General features: G+C 43.6%; 1 protein-coding gene and 1 long non-coding RNA gene across 5 annotated transcripts in view; one reads left to right on the forward strand and one right to left on the reverse strand.

Moving 5' to 3' along the window:
- ptpn4a (protein tyrosine phosphatase non-receptor type 4a) overlaps positions 1-4,220 on the reverse strand; it is a 225,661-nt gene extending 221,441 nt beyond the window's left edge. For all 3 annotated transcript variants that reach the window (XM_039755289.1, XM_039755290.1, XM_039755288.1), the window contains exon 1: positions 3,658-4,220. The gene's annotated coding sequence lies outside the window, so the exon portion shown is untranslated. The remainder of the gene's footprint in view (positions 1-3,657) is intronic.
- Positions 4,221-4,404: 184 nt separating this feature from the next.
- LOC120530743 lies at positions 4,405-17,295 on the forward strand. 2 transcript variants are annotated; one of them, XR_005634011.1, is made up of 3 exons: positions 4,405-4,541; positions 13,817-13,932; positions 17,252-17,295. It is a non-coding gene; the product is annotated as an uncharacterized LOC120530743 (long non-coding RNA). The 2 variants fall into 2 exon arrangements; XR_005634010.1 differs by lacking the exon at positions 4,405-4,541 and having other exon boundaries at positions 11,461-13,932.
- The last annotated feature ends 2,232 nt before the right edge of the window (positions 17,296-19,527 follow it).

Here is a 19,527-nt window from a genome sequence, read left to right on the forward strand (position 1 = left end):
CCACAAAGGGAGTGAATGAATCATGTATCATAAAGTAGTTTTTATTCCTGACCTTTCAGCCCCTGCCAGGAGCAGTCATCAGAGGATAATGCTTAGACTTACAAGAATCTAAGACAATATATAGCAAAAAATGACGTTAAGTCAGTGTGATCAAGAAGTGTGTGTGTGCAGGGTTATTGGGTGTAAAGTTTTGTTTATTACGAACAGGTTCTTCTTAAGTTTGGATATGCTGGATTTATGTCTGTTAATGGCGTTCTCATTTGATAGCCAAGATTCGGCCAGCTCTCTGGCACTTTTAGTACTGGCTTTAAATCTTACTTGTACATTGTCCCAGTTGAATGTTTGTCCAGTTGATTTAGTATGCATATTGATCAGTGCTCATGATAGATATATACATATATAGATATATATATATATACACATATATATATAGATATAGATATATATAGATATAGATATATATAGATATAGATATATAGATAGATAGATATATATAGATAGATATATATAGAGATAGATAGATAGATAGATAGATAGATAGATAGATAGATAGATAGATAGATAGATAGATAGATAGATAGATAGATAGATATTTCTTTATATATAATATGCTACTGTGGCTGTCCATTTTAAAATCACCTGTAGCTCGCAAACCATTTGAACTGTTAACCTGAAATTTGGCACATATATACTACGTGATGTCTACTTTCAAGATGATGATTGACCTCCAAGGTTTTTCCTCTTTTTATCTGTATTTTATTTTATTGTAGAGTCAACTCTCGGCAGCAGGGCGGCCGTGCAGTGCATGCGTTCGGGCGCCGTTCTCATCCCTACCACCTTCGCCGTCACTTCTCCTACCTCTTCATATCTTAAATCATTCTTGAGGAAGATTGAAGACTTGAGAGCCAGCTTAAGTGAAAATTGAAAGAAAACACACTAAGTAATTGCAACACAAACACTGACTTCATCATTTTTAAAGCAAAAAGATGGCGACAAAAGAAGACAAGAGCGGGCCGCTAGGGTGGAGGAATGAATAACTGCTCAGGAAGCAGCAAGCGCATCAACTTGTGAACAAACGATAAACGTACAGAGAAAGAGGAGGAAATCTAAAGGTAGATTCACTGCACATTATCATTATAGCAGTGCGCCCTTACTGGTTATTTCATAATATACATATGCCATTGTATGTTAAATCCTGTACATTGTTAGCTTATATTTAAAATTGAAGTTTCCTGCTTCTCTGTATTTCTTATCATTTTACTAGGGTGTTGTACCGTGTTAGCCATTATGGATGTAGTGAGAAGTCAAGTAAAATTACCCCTTTTATTGGCTAACTAAAAAGATTACAATATGCAAGCTTTCGGGGCAACTCAGGCCCCTTCTTCAGGTGAGATGTAATCAAAACTTGCATATTGTAATCTTTTTAGTTAGCCAATAAAAGGGGTCATTTTGCTTGACTTTTCACTATGTATCTTTTTACTAAACTCAGTCTAGCAAACCAGGCTGACTTTTTACTGCACGCTGTACGTGGTATGACTGTGTTTGTGACAAATGAAGAAATCTCACTTCTTCTTCGTCCTCGAGTGCACAAATGTGTGTACCTGTATACATAAAATGACACCCACCATAAAACGCTCACAAGTAAATTACAAAATCCAGTATGAACAGAGATGGGGACCGATTTCTTGGATTGGAGCACACAGATGTGTATAACAATACACAATCAGTGCAATTGGACACATCAGAAACTTTCATGTGTAATTATAAAATTTAAAAATCCAGTATAAACAGAAGTGGGGACTACTTTTTGGTCTACAAGTGTGTGTCCCTATACACATAACGTACAATGGCACACACTGGAAATATTCAGGTTTAATTACAAAATCCAACATAAAAGTGTGGACCGATTTCTTTCTCTTCGAGTGCACAAATGTATATTCCAGTGTAGGTAACATGGCGTACACACCATAAACCCTCACATGTAATAATAAAATAAACATACAATATAAACGGAAGATGGCACTAATTTCTTGGCCTTCTAGTGCACAAAGGTGTATTCCTACACACACACTGTATAAAATTCTCAAATGTAACTGAAAAATAAAACAAACGGACCATCAGTTCAATTATTTTTCACATCTTTACTATTTACTGTACTTATCCATTTTTTACAGTGTAATATTAAAGCCGTTAAAGTCATCAAGTGACCTAAATTTTGTGAAGATCCGGTTTTTAAACAAGGTAACGTGATTCAGAAGCCTGGGCACTTGCAAACTGCATTTTGGATCCATCAATTATGGCCTTTCTTGTAGCATTCATGAGTAAAATAAAATATTCACAAAGGAATATGTGTTTGTTTCAGCGATGCACTGATAAAACCGACTACCTTCACCCATTTTCAGCGTACATCTTTTCCATTACAGGAATGTCGGAGCCAATTGCAGTGTGATAAATATTTTAACACGATTATATAGTTCACTGAATTTCTAGGGTTTGTGTTGCCTTCCTTATTTGTGAAGGTTAAAAGAACAGAGCTATAAACTCTTAGGTTTTATCTTATAACAGAAAGGGAGATGATGTCTGGGTGATCAAATTGATCTTCCTTTATTTCCAATACTTACTCAGACATTTAAACTGCATGCTCATTTCTAAAGACACACACACACTTTCACCTCCACAAGTGCACAGAACCACAGCAGATTATGTACACAGTGTTGGATTTCCTCCAAACGGAAAAGATGATCAATTAGGAAACTGGATTACACAATACATTAGCAGCTGTTAATTCCACGGTCTTAAACACCACATTTTAAAAACTGACTTACTGTCAAATGAAAAGCCACGTCGGGGACAGTAACTCCAAATTGTCGTTGTTTTTCCCCTTTTTCTGAAGGTTCTTTAAATACTCTGAGCTTATGTTGTTACATCAGATTTGAAAGAAGATGTCAGATCACCTGTTCGGTTAGCCCACATGCAGTTAGTTCTGTGTACTAGAAAGGGGATTCACTGCTTCGGAAATAAATCCCATCCGACTTCCCTCTGCATCATTCACATAAATGTCAGCAGCGAGCCAATGTTCTCCATGTCTAGATAGTGCCATACATTATTATCTCATTCATTCACGCGCTCGCTCGCTCCAAAAGTTGCCCCCAGACGCTAATTTGCTTCTTGTGTGGGTGTAAATTTCTTTTCAGCGTGACTAACCACTTTTAATGATCGTTTACAAAGTGCGACGGCTTTAAGGCAAATCTTTTCACGAGCAAAGAGGTTGTAAACAAACTTTTGGGTGACCTCGTACTGCTGAGCTCCCCATCTGCTTGTCCGAATACGGATGGCCAGCCAGGCCTACAGCACACTGGCCCAAGGAGGACGGACAAATAAGCAAGCCCCAGTTTAAGAGATCGTGATTGCTTTAATGCGGGAAATGAAAAGTGATTTTTTGGGGGAGTTGGGGGGCGGCACCTCCGTAAAAATACAACAGGTTGGCACCGATCCAGTGGCAGTGTACCGCGCGCTACGTTTGCTGGGCAGCCTCGGCGTTAGTCGACCCCTAATCCACGCTTCGCTCTTGCCTGCTTGGCGTGCGTTACGTCCTCATTGTGCCGGTATTTTATACAAGGCTCAGTCAAATGTTCTTTAAACGGGGGGGTGTCTTACCTTCATATGCAGTTCCAGGTCGGTCCAGTTTCCAAGAGAATTCTTAAGACCACCCAACATAAATTAAAAAGGTAAAAAAAAATGAGGAAGAAAACCAATTCAGTCCAAATCAGCCGCTGCAGATCCAAACCAATGTTACCATGATGATCCCGAAATCCACACATACATTACGGGGCCTCCTTCTCCTTCTTCTCCTCCTCCTCTTCTTCTTCTTCTTCCCCCTCCTCCTCCTCCTCGATCACTGCACACCCAAAGTAATCCACAACTGAGAGCAGTCTACCCTTGCCAAAAATGAAGTCGAAGGGGCAAAGGAAGAAAAAATACACTGCAGCGGCAGAAAGATGCTGGAGCACCTAAAACATGAATCACTTAATGCAAAAAAAAACACAATAATCCTTTATCCAGAGGGTCGCCTCAGCTCAAAAAACGCAAGTGACAAAAGCACGCACAAACATCCAAAAAAAAGTGGAGTCCTCCTCCTTGGTGGGTCGCTTAGTCCGTATTTTGCGTACGAGCCACTCGCAAACGACCGCACTCCTCCGCCACTACCGTTCACTCCTTCGCAGCTGCAGCAGCATAGCAACCCAACATGGCGTAACCTCCGCAACGCCCGCCGTCAGCGTACGGGGCGGGGTCAACTGGGGATGGGCGTGGTTTACTGCCTGAGTCCAGAGAACACGGGTTATCGCGGGAGCGAAAGAACCAGAGGCAGGCGGAGAGGGAGAGGCGAGGAGAGTCGAGCAGAGCAGGACGGCGAAAACGGAGCTGCTGGGAAACATTTAGGAAGGGAAGCAGCTGCTCAGTCCATTGGTAGTACAAGCGTAACTGTCTGGAGAACCGCGACAGGATGTATGCCACGGGCCGAGCACGTCTGTTTATTTACGGTGGGTTATCTGAGACATTCCGAATATTAAGAGTTAAACGGCCAAGGTGGAAAGCGTCCCAAACGGAAGAGAGTGGCATCCCGAGCCGAGCACATTTTAGTGGGACTTCTAACTTAACTACAGGACAGTAAAATGTTAGCTGATCAGTCCATTTTAATTCGCTGTGTTCTACTTTAAATGTAAAAAATATATATATATATAGATACAAACATTTAAATTAGAGGTCTGTATGCAATTGTTATTATGAGTTACATCGCAATGAAAATCCAAGTTAAGAAAAAATACAATACATAGTATAAAGACAGTTTTGATTAGATAAGATACAATTTATTAATCCTATGGGGAAATTTAGATGCATAAAACAGCAGAAACATTACAAAGTTAGAGTTTCACAGTAGAAACAACAGTTTTAACTAAATGATAGCTAAATTAATAATGTATATACTGTGCAGGAATAGCAAATTAAAGAGTACTGTACATGCTCTGATGTACGGTCCATTTTGACATATATCCGTCACAAAGTGTACAGGTCATAACATTTGAGGCTCTGTGGCGCTCATGTGCGTGCTCGGCAGTGGCAGACCTACATGAAGCTTTGGGGGGGCCCCCTTATAACTAGTAATGAGGTCTGGGTAACCACTGTTATCTTCTTCAACGGGATGGCTCCATGACAGATCACCAAAAAAAAATAAACCCCTTCATCTCAGATTTTGATTAAGATTTCTATAGTAGTGAATTAAACTATATTATTAATATAGGGGTATCAATAATATACCCTTTCTCATGCAGTAGTCACCTAACATTTTTAAGCAATGTGGACTAATGTCACTTCTGGGGTCCTTCCAGGATTAGTGGCCCTGAAGCTTAAGCTTCATTAGTTTCATAGTAGAGTAAAAGAAGGCCGTAAGAATTATGGAGCAGCGACGATTAAAACAAACCTTAAAGGGCCCTACAAGAGTCAGAAAAAATTGAGACCCTGTGAAACAATAATAATAACAACAAAAGACTGTTTTTGGTACTATTTACAAGGTGTTTCTGTCCTCTTGGTGGAAGGAAAAAGAGTGAACCATCTGCACAAAAAGATACAAAAAGATGTGCCAGCAATGTAAAGCACAGCTTTAAAAAATGCTCTTTGGCAGGGCCAATAAATATATATTGTGGACCACTGGGGCACGTACAGCCACCCTAACCCCGACACAGACATACAGGACAGGAGTTGTCACACAGCACAATTTACAGCTGGGGATCACTTTTCTCTGCTTCCCACAGCACAGTCCTGCACAGTCCTCTTTTTTTTTTTTTTTTTTTCTCTCCTCTCCTCTCCTCTCATCTACTTCCTCCCAACTCTGGCTCCCTAAATGGAGTGAGGCGGCTCCTTTTATTCAGTTCCTGAGAGTGTTCCAGGTGGCTCATTAATATTACCTGGAATCACTCCCAGGTGTGGTAGAAGTCCACTATAAGGCTCTGCAGCTCCCCCTGCTGGCCTCCACAGAACCCAACAGGGCTGTACCAAACACCAGCTCCCAGCATGCCCTGCGGGAGGCTCCAGGAGGGCTGTCCTCTAGTGTCCCAGGGGAGGTATTGCCTCAGCTATGCTCTCTCCCCAGGTCCTTCCATTCTGGTAGCATCCCAGCCAGATAATGGCAGTGGCTGCCGGTCAGAATATATATATCCATCCATTATCCAACCTAACTACAGGGTTTACGGGGGTCTGCTGGAGCCAATCCCAGCCAACACAGGGCGCAAGGCAGGAAACAAACCCTGGGCAGGGCGCCAGCCCACAACATGGCACGCACACACATACACACTAGGGACAATTTAGAATTGGCAATGCACCTAACCTGCATGTCTTTAGACTGTGGGAGGAAACCAGAGGAAACCCACACAGACACGGGGAAAACATGCAAACTCCACGCAGGTAGGACCCGGGAAGCGAAACCAGACGGGTCTCCTAACTGCGAGGCAGCAGTGCTACCCACTATGCCACCATGCTGCCCCCAGAATATATATATATATAATTTTTTTTCTTTTTTTTTACACTTACTGCTTGTTTGTGGCCATTTGTTTTGGTTGCACCATCAGTACAGGAAGATTGACGGCCAAGAGACGACTACCTCTGCAGTTCGACTACTGCTTCTCTCTCTGTGTCTATGCCATAACTTGGTCACCTGTAAATCTGTACGTGACTGTATAGATATTTAGTCTGGGGCATCAGGAAGACAAGTTGAATTGTCTGATAGCATCCCAAAGCAAAGACCCCCCAGAAGGCCGCCTTAGCCTTCTTAGGTCCTCAATCACAATCCTGGAGGGTCGCAGTGGCTGCAGATTTTTGTTCTTACCCCGTTGCTTAATTAGAAAGCAATTCTTGCCAATAATTTCATTTCATGGCTTGTTAGTTGCTTTAATTCTGCTATGTCAGCTCTTTCTCATATCCTAGATTTTCTTCCCCTTTCTAAGGATATCATCCAAATGATTTGAAGGCTAAAATGGAGGAGTAACTCTCAGTCCTTCACTTGTTTCTCTTCACTTTTCTTCTAAGTATTAAATTGAACCCAATAGTGCATGATAAATAAATGGGTGTAAATGGAAACAAGCTAAATGGGGAAATGCTGGTTTCTTTAGTCATTTCCATTAATTGCTAATTAGGAGCCATTAAAAACCAAGAGTACAGCCGTTTTAATAATACAAATAATAAAAAAGCAGTAAGGGTTCAAAATCTTAATGAATGAGACCACTAAAGTGAAGCTGAAGTGTCACTTGAGCAATTAAGAGCTTCTGATTAAACGATTAGGTTGGAGCAAAAACCTGCAGCCACTGCGGCCCTCCAGGACCGTGATTGAGGACCCCTGCTATAGAGGAGTGAGCCTGTGGATTAAAGTGCCTCCTGAAGGGGACAGAGGAGATTTTTGATGATGGCATCCAAGTTTGCCACCATTCCTTTTTATCCACAGGGTTAGCCCTGCGATGGCACAGGCTTTCTTGATAAGTTTGCTCAGACATTGTGTGTCTTTTGAGCCCAGGGCACCATAGCATAGAACAATACACTGGTTACTGCCGACTGGTGAAACATCTCCAGCAGTTTGCTGCACACATCAAAAGGCCCGAGTCTCCTCAGGAAATCCAGTCTGCTGTTGCCCATCTGGTCCGGTGGGCCTGGTGGTCCTCAGAATGTATTCATCGAGTGTCTTGATGTTTAAGCTAAGTGGCCAGTTTGTTTAGGACTTGGCTGCCCTACTCGACCGCTGACCTTCTTTCTGCCTTTAAAGCAGTTGTGAGGTTTTGTTTTATGGCGTGAGAAGACGTCCCATTCCCTCAAGGCAGCGGTCCTGTGAGATTTGTGGCGTCCTGAAATCTCTCGCAAGGCTAAAAGCAAAGCAGATGAGCCCCACACAGTCACCGTAAGACGAATGCATTAGCCAGCCGGCCGGCCCTCCCTTATCATGCATGCTGGTCCTTGTCTGAGACATCGACAGGCTTGTGGGGGGGGTTACACTCAGTCGGTTATTTTTTATTAAATAGACAGTCGCACGCTAGGCACTCTTGGGAAAATAAAGAAAGCTTCCGTATGCTTCACAAAGGCGATCTCCGTGGGGAGCTGCTTGAACGCATTCCTTTGGAGTTTAATTGTTTTGGATTGTTTTCCATGGCATATGACAAAAAAAAAAAAAATGAAACGATAAAAATCTTCTCGGTGGTCACCGCCAACGTGTAAATGTTGAAATTGTGCCTATTTATTAAGGATTCACATCCTTCAAGGTATCATCGTATGTAACACGTGACAATGTTTGCATAGCCAGTGTCACATTGTTGTTTTTTCTTAGTCACTTTCGCCTTGCATTCTGCAGATTTGAATACTGCAGGGTTAGCCGTGCTGCCTCAAAGGCTTAGCTTAGCGCCCCGAGTTGAAATCTCACACCCAGCCATTGTCTGTCGAGCGGACGGCATCTGAAGTGCCCAGGAGAAGGATGTGAAAGGAGAAACAGGTCAGGGTGGGAGATCAAAGAAAACCGTTCGTCAAGGCCAAATCGAAGAGCAAAATTCTAAGTCAAGGACGATACCAACCAAAGATCGATACACGAAAGGAACACAGCACAACGACTTTAACAAAAAAACAAAACAACCGCATGTGGCTTTTTCTACACCGACCTTTATTTGGTTTTGACGTAATTCACACACCCATAACAACCATTACATGACCTAACAGCGGGAATCCAAAATGGCGGCAAATAGGCGCAAAACAAAACAGCAACCACAACGGTTCAAAAAATAATTTGCATTCCAAGACGACAGAAATGAATTCTGGGCTCCTAAAAATCCCCAAAACGAGTGCTGGTGTCACAAACATTGATGTATGGGGTACCCAAAAACAACTGGAATTGAAAGAAAAATAGTTTTAATAATTTTTTACTTCTTGATACTTTAGTCTCCTTCTCAGTCCTCTCCATGTGAATGAATGCACTCGTCCCAACAGTTTTGCCCAATGGTGGAAACATTTTTGGAATCGCCGAAGGGGAACGTTTGCCCAGGGCCTGCAGCGATTTTAGTTTGAGTTCCTCCACGGTACAAAATCGCCTTCCTTTGAGTTCTTTTTTTCATATGTGGGAACAAGAAAAAGTCACACGGAGTCAAGATCAGGCGAGTAGGGAGGGTGTAGTCCTCGGCTGTGCCACTAGGCTCAGTGCCACTGTACTCATTTGATCGAGTGTGCATTTGTGACATTTATTCTGTTCATTCATGTGACTCCTCCAAGCTTTAAAAAAAAAAAAAAGGGCCCATCATTCTATCCGGGTTGGGCGGGGGAATGTGTGTGTGGAGGATGAGGGGTGCTAGCGCCCCCTGCTGGATAGAAGTGGCAACGAGACTTTATGGATTTTATCGGCATTGACATTGTTCATCTTTAAGTAACTGGCTGCCATCTCCTGCTGTACGGGTGACTCGTCTGACTACAAGGTAACACAAGCGCATGTCTGCCTGCATGAACTGTTAATAACACGCAGTTGTTCATAACTTTACAAAATATTATTTCTAATGGTAAACAATATAACTTATTTAATAAGAGTGTTTCCCAACACGGCAATTATTTCTCTGGCAGGCTTTGGATATCCGTACGGCAGCTGATTAATCTGTGTTGTCCACCCAGGTGCCATTCCACTTTATTCCGGACAACCAGTCTTGTGTCTATAAATTTAAAACTTTTTACGATTTATCGCATTCGGCTTAGTTTCGCCTTTTTTTTTTCCCCACATTTTATAATCATGTTAAGTCCAACCTGCTTAATGCGATTAGCAGAAGCTACCACAATTCACCGGCAGCTGTCTGTTTTTTCTTGCCCCTGCACTGTAGCCCATGTTCCAAGACCGCCTCTTGCACTTTCACGGGATTAATATTCCCTTCCAGTTAGGGCCAGGCATTTAGAACAGTATAAATGACTGTGCGCACGACCATCACGGTATTTTTTTTCAGAACCTGACCGAGACCCTCCATACCGTCATTTTTAGAAGAGTATTTTATATATATGACACATTACAAATATGATCCGGTTATTAATTTAGCCACAATCCCATCCTCGATTTCCCCAATTTTCTTTGTAAAAATTAGGGTGTGCGTCTACACGAGGGCGCGTGATACACAAGTAAATACGGTATATAATAGGAGAAATAACTTCGCTTTCTTTAATATGTGATTTCTTATCGCCGTATCACTAAGGGAGGGTTATCACCTGTTAATATTATATCTACAGTATATAGTTTTGGGTTATGTAATAGATCCTAAGGGGAAATTCACATACTCACATACATAATATTAACAGGCGATACCCCTCCCTTAGTGATACGGCGGTAAGAAATCACATAGGAGAAATAACTTTGCTTTCTTTAATATTATATCTATATAGTTTCGGGTTATGTAACATGCCTCAATTATAAAAGAACTTATTCCAACAAGGGAGCTAGCGCCCCCTGCTGGATAGTGTCAGGTCCTATCAAACATCAAGACAGCGATCCAAGATTGCGTTTTTGGACGTTGACAGACGTGTTGATAAAGTTTTTTCCCCGTGAGCAGGCTGTAATCAGCAACGTTACATTAAACTGCGGGAAAGCATCAGGAAGTAAAAAAAAGTTGTCTTCTTGCTGTGAGCAGCCTTAGCAATGCGCTTGATGGCCAGCAGATGTTGCCGGATGTTCTTTTCTTTTCTGCCATATCGCCCTCTCAAGCACTTCGCCATTAGAAAGACATTGTAAGTCCTAAGGAGGATGGATGGCCATCCAAGCTGCAATGGAGGGTGAGCCTGGGAAAGGCACTATATAAATAAAATGTATTATTGATATTATAATTATTATTATTATTATATTTGGCCTGGCAAGGAAAGCCATACCAATAGGATTGCATAGTTGGAGACACAACCTGGCTGGGACCCTTGACAACCCTCGTTCCATTTGGGATATCAGAACAAAGGATCGACTGACAAGACACTAGAAGCCAGGAACGGTTAACCTCCCCGTCCTACAGGTGGCATTATTCCTCTTGAGTCATCCTAGTATGGACACCCACAGGGACAAATGGGATCTGGAGTGTGGCAGTGTAGCCTTTTTGGAGTCCTTAGGTGCCGCTAAAGGGTACAGCTGGGTGGAGGACCTCATTGGCTTCCACACAACTCTGAAGTGCTTCCAGCAGCCCATGCCATGGTACTGGAAGTACTCCTGGGTCCTGCTAAAAAGAAGCCCACCGCCTCACCTTGGAAAGTCAGATCAGGAGACAGCAGAGAGACAGAGACTTTGCATTTATATAGTGCTTTACATACAGGGTGTGGAGCCACTTCAGCCACCACCAATGTGCAGCATCCACCAAGATGATGCGATGGCAGCCATTTTGTGGCAGTGTAAACCACACATTGGCTATTAGGTGGTGAACAGATGAAAGATATAGTTAGCCAATAAGGGACACCGGGTGATTAGGAGTCCAGAATGGACAAGGCCATGGTGGGCAAATTAGTCAGGACATCAGGGTACACCCTACTCTTAATGAAAGATGCCAGGAATCTTTTATAGCCACAGAGAGTCAGGACCTCGGTTTAACATCTCATCCGAAGGTCAACACCATTTTTACAGCAAGGTGTCCCCCCCATCACTGCACTGGGGCACTGGGATCCACGCTCAGAGCACAGGGTAGATGCGCCATGCTGGCCTCATCGGCTCCTCTTCCAGCAGCAATCCAAGCTTTTCCCAGATTTTCTCCAATCCAGATACTGTCGGGGCCCAAACATGGACGACCTGTTCTGAAGTGCATGTGCTTTGGCTACTGGAGTGGAAGGAGATAAAGAGCATTCACTTGTTTTGTGATTGTCTTGAGATTGGTCGTGTACACTGGAAAGGATGTTGGTAAGGAACAAAAAGAAAATCCTTTATTTGAACCCGAGGGTGTGTTGGGTGACATTATGTCTGAGAGGTTCAGGGCACAGTGGCACCCCCTTGTGGTTACAACATGAACATCGGTAACTTTGTAGAAGTTTCCACTGCTCTAATTTTTTGCATGTATCACGTCGTGAGCTTTCGATTGAGACAAATGGTCAGGGTCCTAGCTCCAGTTGTTCACGAGTAATTGCGTGCCAGACACACACGACCCTTAGCGCTTTACATAAGGAGATTGTCCTGTCTGTATGGTTGTATGTGACAAATGAAATTTGATTTAATTTTGACAGGAAACATTTTGTTGTGACTATTGCAGCTAAAGAAAGGGGCTGCAACCAAACTATGGGGGCAATTACTTTTTCACATAGGTGAATATGGAGGAAATGGAAAACTTGAATAAAGGAAGTCCTGATTAAAAACAAAACCCTATTGTGTGTTGCCATTCTCTAAGGTGGCATTTTGTCATTCGTTGTGTAGAATTAGTGGATGTTGTCCATTCATTTTCTGCTGCTTATCCAGGTGTGGGTCGTGGGGGCAGCGCTCTTTCCTGCCAACTCCTTCAACTCCTCCATGGGGATTTACCAAGGTGTTCCCAGGCTGGTTGAGCGATGTAATCTTTCCAGTGTGTCCTGGGTCTACCACAAGATCTCTCCTCCCTTTGGTTGGACATGCCAAAAACATCTCCATATTGAGGTGTCCAGGAGGCATCCTAACCTCAACTGGCTCTCTTCGGTGTGGAGAAGCAGCGAATGTCTTGCACTCCTCATTATTAACTCTAAGGCTGAGCCCATACACCCTGTGGAGGAAGCTCATTTCTTCCACTTGGGTCCGTGATCTTTTCCTTTTGTTCGACACAAAGCTTGTAACCCACAGGTGAGGACAGGGACGTAAGATCGATGGGTAAATCCAGACCTTTGCCTATCCCCTCAGCTCTCTCTTCACCACAAATGACTGGATGTTGTTCAGATCCACCAATCGATCTTCCGCTCCCTTCTTCCCGCACTTGTGAGCAAGACCCCCAGATATTTATACTCCTTCGCATGAGGTAGCACCTCCTCTGCAAACTGGAGCAGTCCATCCTCTCCCTCATTAAAACCCTGACCTCAGACTTGGAGGTGCTGATCCTCCTCCCAGCCACTTTACACAGTTGGCACATCTTGAGGTCGCAGCCTGATGAAGCCAGCCGGAGCACGTCATCTGTAAAAAGCAGAGATGTTATCCGTTATCCCGAGGTCACCAAGCTGGACACCCAGCACTTCGTGGCTGTGCCTAGAAGTTGCATATTGGGAAAGGGCGGGGGGTGAATACTTTTTCACAGCACTGTCCTCGTTTTCCTGTTTCTGAGTGAGTCACTGGGGTAAATGAATCAGCGATCTTGTGGTTTTACATGACAGCGCGCGAGCCACTGGGCCACAGTCCACGCCAGGCATGTGACCGTAAGTGGGGAAGATCGGTGAGGGCAGCCAAAGGCGCCATCGGCCTGTCGTACATTTTGGCTAAAAATACAAGAGTGCAGCTTTGCAGGCTTCTGAGGAAACGCTCCATCTGAGGGAGGGCCACGTCTGGTCTAACCTCAGACCTAAAAAGCAGATGGGATGGGAAGTGCGATGGGATGATGTCGCAACCGGCAGCAGTCATGCGTTCTTAGTAAAAATGTCGAGGCCAGCACATCTAGGACTGTCACTTGTCACGTTATCATAGCCACTCATATCTCTAAAGATGTCCAAATGTCCGCTTCAACAAGATGACTACGTGCTTTGCTCCAAACTCCCACGAGCCTGATGAAATCTGTTGGATTTGTTTCATTGAGAGCTTTAAGAACGTTTAACTCCTGTAAATCATCGTATCTTCTTTGCTTTGTCTTTTTAGGGCATGGGACCCTTGGACCAATTTGAAGCGGCATGCTTGACCATCATTCAGACCCTGCCACTTACGGTCCACCATGACTGCGTTTTCTTCAACAAGTGTTTCACGTCTGTGAAAAAGTAAGTACACCCTTCTTTTTTTTTTTTTTTAGCAGTGCTGGACAGGCAGGCAGTGTGGTGTTGTGGTTAAGGCTTTGGACTTGAAACCCTGAGACGATGGCTTCAAATCCCACTACTGACACCACTGTGTCGACCACAAATACGTTACTTCACCTGCCCGTAGTTCAACTGGAAAAAAAAAATAAAAGAAATAGAACCACTTGTGTCTCAAATCGCCTTGGATAAGGGCATCAGCCAAACAATTGTGGAAATGTCAAGATTTGATCTTCACATATCGACGTCCTCTAGTGGGCTCTGTGCTCACTGCCATAGAATAGCAGAACTGGCAGGTCCACCACTGGCGGGCACCCTGTGCTTTTCATAGATGAGAGCACATGTGGCAGACGGGAAAGGGTCTGGAGAAGCCGTGGAGAACATTCTGCTGCCTGTAACATCGTTCGGCATGAGCGGTTTGGTGGAGGGGTCACTGATGGTCTGGGGAGGGATATCCATGGAGGGACGCACAGTAGGACTGCCATTACAGTGGAGGAAATAATTATTTGACCCCTCACTGATTTTGTAAGTTTGTCCAATGACAAAGAAATGAAAAGTCTCAGAACAGTATCATTTCAATGGTAGGTTTATTTCAACAGTGGCAGATTGCACATCAAAAGGAAAATCGAAAAAATAACTTTAAATAAAAGATAGAAATTGATTTGCATTTCATTGAGGGAAATAAGTTTTTGAACCCCTACCAACCATTAAGAGTTCTGGCTCCCACAGAGTGGTTAGACACTTCTACTCAATTAGTCACCCTCATTAAGGACACCTGTCTTAACTAGTCACCTGTATAAAAGACACCTGTCCACAGAATCAATCAATCAAGCAGACTCCACACTCTACAACATGGGAAAGACCAAAGAGCTGTCCAAGGATGTCAGAGACAAAATTGTAGACCTGCACAAGGCTGGAATGGGCTACAAAACCATTAGCAAGAAGCTGGGAGAGAAGGTGACAACTGTTGGTGCGATTGTTCGAAAATGGAAGGAGCACAAAATGACCATCAATCAACCTCGCTCTGGGGCTCCACGCAAGATCTCACCTCGTGGGGTGTCAATGGTTCTGAGAAAGGTGAAAAAGAATCCTAGAACTACACGGGAGGAGTTAGTTAATGACCTCAAATTAGCAGGGACCACAGTCACCAAGAAAACCATTGGAAACACATTACACCGCAATGGATTAAAATCCTGCAGGGCTCGCAAGGTCCCCCTGCTCAAGAAGGCACATGTGCAGGCCCGTCTGAAGTTTGCCAATGAACACCTGAATGATTCAGAGAGTGACTGGGAGAAGGTGCTGTGGTCTGATGAGACCAAAATAGAGCTCTTTGGCATTAACTCAACTCGCTGTGTTTGGAGGAAGAAAAATGCTGCCTATGACCCCAAAACACCGTCCCCACCGTCAAGCATGGGGGTGGAAACATTTTGCTTTGGGGGTGTTTTTCTGCTAAGGGCACAGGACAACTTAATCGCATTAACGGGAAAATGGACGGAGCCATGTATCGTGAAATCCTGAGCGACAATCTCCTTCCCTCTGCCAGGAAACTGAAAATGGGTCGTGGATGGGTGTTCCAGCACGACAATGACCCAAAACATACAGCAAAGGCAACAAAGGAGTGGCTCAAGAAGAAGCACATTAAGGTCATGGAGTGGCCTAGTCAGTCTCCGGACCTTAATCCAATAGAAAACCTATGGAGGGAGCTCAAGCTCAGAGTAGCACAGAGACAGCCTTGAAACCTTAGGGATTTAGAGATGATCTGCAAAGAGGAGTGGACCAACATTCCTCCTAAAATGTGCGCAAACTTGGTCATCAATTACAAGAAACGTTTGACCTCTGTGCTTGCAAACAAGGGTTTTTCCACTAAGTATTAAGTCTTTTTTTGTTAGAGGGTTCAAAAATTTATTTCCCTCAATGAAATGCAAATCAATTTCTATCTTTTATTTAAAGTTATTTTTTCGATTTTCCTTTTGATGTGCAATCTGCCACTGTTGAAATAAACCTACCATTGAAATGATACTGTTCTGAGACTTTTCATTTCTTTGTCATTGGACAAACTTACAAAATCAGTGAGGGGTCAAATAATTATTTCCTCCACTGTAGGTACCAGGTAGAAATCCTTGGACCCAATGGCAGACCCTGTGCTGGTTCCTCCTGTTGCACGACAATGCCTGGCCCCATGTGGTGACAGGATGAAGGAATTGATACCATTGACTGCAATGCTCACTCGCCTGACCTCAATCCAGTAGAAGAACTCCTCTGGGTGGGACATTATGTTCAGGTCCATCCGACGCCTTAGACTGTCTGGAAGCTCAGTGATGCCCTGGTCCAGATCTGGGAGGAGATCCTCTAGGACACCATCTGTTGTCTCATTAGGATGTTGTCAGGCATGAGGGGTGGGGGGGCACCACTAAACTACTGGGGCCCTCGTCACTCACACGTCCGCCCCGGGGCGTATCTTACCTCCGCTTAGCTAGCAAATGAGAGAACTACTTCATGGATTTAGATCTTTTTTTTTTTTCTAGAATTTGCTTGAACATTCCGGTTGATTTTGCGACTTCTCTCATTGCGCTAAGAATCAGAGTTCACTTGCAGGAGCGATATATTCACACTAATCCGAGACAGAGGTTGCGGGCCGAGGGGACTGGGAAGAGTGACGCCAGGAGTAAAGAGCTGGGCGGGGCCTCCTCGCTGCCCTGTTTCACTAAAACGCGGGCGTACGCAGCTGGGATGGCTAGTCTCAATATAAACATCTACGTGTGTGTGTGTCCGGCCTGGAGCTGAGAGGTGGAGTCGGATTAAGGGCTCCACCTCCGAGGATACACAAGCGAAGCGAGCACATTGGCAAACGAAACCTCCGAAGAAAGAGTCACTCGCCTAGCAGCTAATACAGGAGCGAGGCGTGCACATCGGTAAAACGATATTTTAATTACCTGACATATCGACATTTCATTTTTTTTTCCTGACGATTTCAATAGTTTCTAGGACCGGCTTACACAGCTAGTAGTAATAATAATAATAATAATAATAATAATAATAATAATGTCAAACATGCAGCAATGACTCCGTAGGAAATGTTCAACTACTTGAGATTTTCCATCAGCTACTACTTAAGAGTTTTAGTGCCATCTTGTGGCAGTGGGTGGAAGTGCAGACATTCTCTGGGTTAACGACACCACCGGCTTTACAGAGTGGATTTCATTTGTCTTTTGCTGATCCCATTGCAGACGCGCCCCTCACCAGTTTAACTTTCTGTGTGTTCTTTTTTTTCCCAATATGTTTATAGAGACAAGCAGCAACTTTGATCTTCTTGGGACCTCTTTTCCAGGTTGGTTTGTGTGTGATGGCCAGATGACGTGGTTAGTTTGATTCTCCTACTTTTTAATATTTAAAGTATTTGATTTTATGTCGATTTTCATGCTTGATGACAGATGTTTAAACTGAAATAAACGGCCGGACACACAACGAAGGTGTAGGGCAGCCACCTGTACAGGTGCCCTGGCTGCAAAAGGCTCAGGTTTGCGTACAATGTGCACAGATTAGAGTCCAAAACCGAACTGATCAAGTATGGAGGATGGGGGTTTTTCATAGGCGGTTCAAAGGAAGTGACATCATTCGGGATGGGACAGAAAGTGACGTCTCCGGGGCCAGGACAGGCAGGATTCCTCGTGTTTGGTCTGCGGAGAGAAAAGAGAGAGGTTCAGTGCACCCCACCGCACCCCGGCCTGCCGTGGAATTGGCATTTTCTGGTCCCTTTGGTTGACTCGCAAGCGCATGTGTGTGACAACTCAATAAAATTTTGATGACATAAAGGGGATATGAAGGCTGTTACATACGATGCAACAGCAAACAGGATTCATTGGACCTTCTTTCATTGGTACAAAGTCCGGTTCTGACACCCACATGTTCACTGTAGGCTCTTTTAACGATGGAAGGGGTCACCGTGGTTCACTCGGAATGGTGGGAGGCTACACAGTCCCATACTCAGCAGGGTTCAATGCCCGCTGTGTCGCCACACAAAGATCGTCTGTGATTTGTGCCACAGTAGCCCTTCTGTTAGTCCATACTAAATGGGGGAGCCTTTGTTGACTTCTCACATCAATGAGTCTTGGCCCCCCAGCACTCTGTTCGGCAGTTTGGTTTTTTTTTTTTTTCCTCCTTGGACCACTGATGGTAGGTACTCATCATGGCTGACCGTGAGCACCGCACAAGGATTGACTGGCCATAAAGGTTTGGCCCTTGTCATAGTCACTCGGGTCTTTACACCTGACAGACAAGTCAACTACGGCTGCCTCATGTCAGCTTAGCGTTTAAATAGGTCCGATCTTGGCAAGCGCCATCGTTACCTGACAGTCAGCGTCATTCGCTGCATATGGGAGGGGCCAGAATGGCTTGGCTTTGTAGTGAATGACAGACAGATAGATAGATAGATAGATAGACGAAAGGCACTATATAATGATAGATAGATGGATGAAAGGCACTATATAATGATAGATAGATGGATGAAAGGCACTATATATTGATAGATAGATGGATGAAAGGCACTATATAATGATAGATAGATGGATGAAAGGCACTATATATTGATAGATAGATGGATGAAAGGCACTATATAATGATAGATAGATAGATGAAAGGCACTATATACTGATAGATAGATGGATGAAAGGCACTATATACTGATAGATAGATGAATGAAAGGCACTATATAATGATAGATAGATGGATGAAAGGCACTATATACTGATAGATGGATGAAAGGCACTATATACTGATAGATAGATGGATGAAAGGCACTATATAATGATAGATAGATGGATGAAAGGCACTATATATTGATAGATAGATAGATGGATGAAAGGCACTATATAATGATAGATAGATGGATGAAAGGCACTATATAATGATAGATAGATAGATAGATAGATGGTGTGGAACGAATAGACCTTGACACCAAAAAGGAGGTTTGGGGCAGCCACCCGTATACTTGAATAAGGCTGGAAATACAAAAATTAGATAACACTGAAGTGTACAGGTTGAGTCCAACAACAGAACAGAGTACAAATGGAGGATGACTGGCTTTAGAAACAGGAAGTGACATCATCCAGAGTTGGGACCGGAAGTGACATCATCGGGTCCCGGGTCCCGTCGGAATTGGGTAGAATTTTCCGTTTCTGGTCTGCAGAGATAACAGAGAGGGGTTTACTGCACCCGGCCACCCCCTGGCCAGGCATGGAATTACCTTCTTTTTTTCTTTCTAGTCCTCCCTGTGCACATGTGTGACAGTAGATAGATAGGAATGGTAGTATGTAAAATGTTTAAATAGAAATGAAAGGTGCTATATACCATAGATATAAATATATGAAATTCACTGTATAAACTCATAAATTAAACTCCGAGGTGTTCTATACAATGGATTCATACCTAGATAGATGTATATACAGTAAAAGGCACTATATAAAATATATAACTAGAAATGAAAGGTGCTATACAGTGATCCCTCCTCGATTGTGGGGGTTGTGTTTAAGAACCCCCCGCGAAAGGTGAAAATCTGCGAAGTAG

Source organism: Polypterus senegalus, chromosome 6, assembly GCF_016835505.1.
Source record: "Polypterus senegalus isolate Bchr_013 chromosome 6, ASM1683550v1, whole genome shotgun sequence".
Classification (NCBI taxonomy): domain Eukaryota; kingdom Metazoa; phylum Chordata; class Cladistia; order Polypteriformes; family Polypteridae; genus Polypterus; species Polypterus senegalus.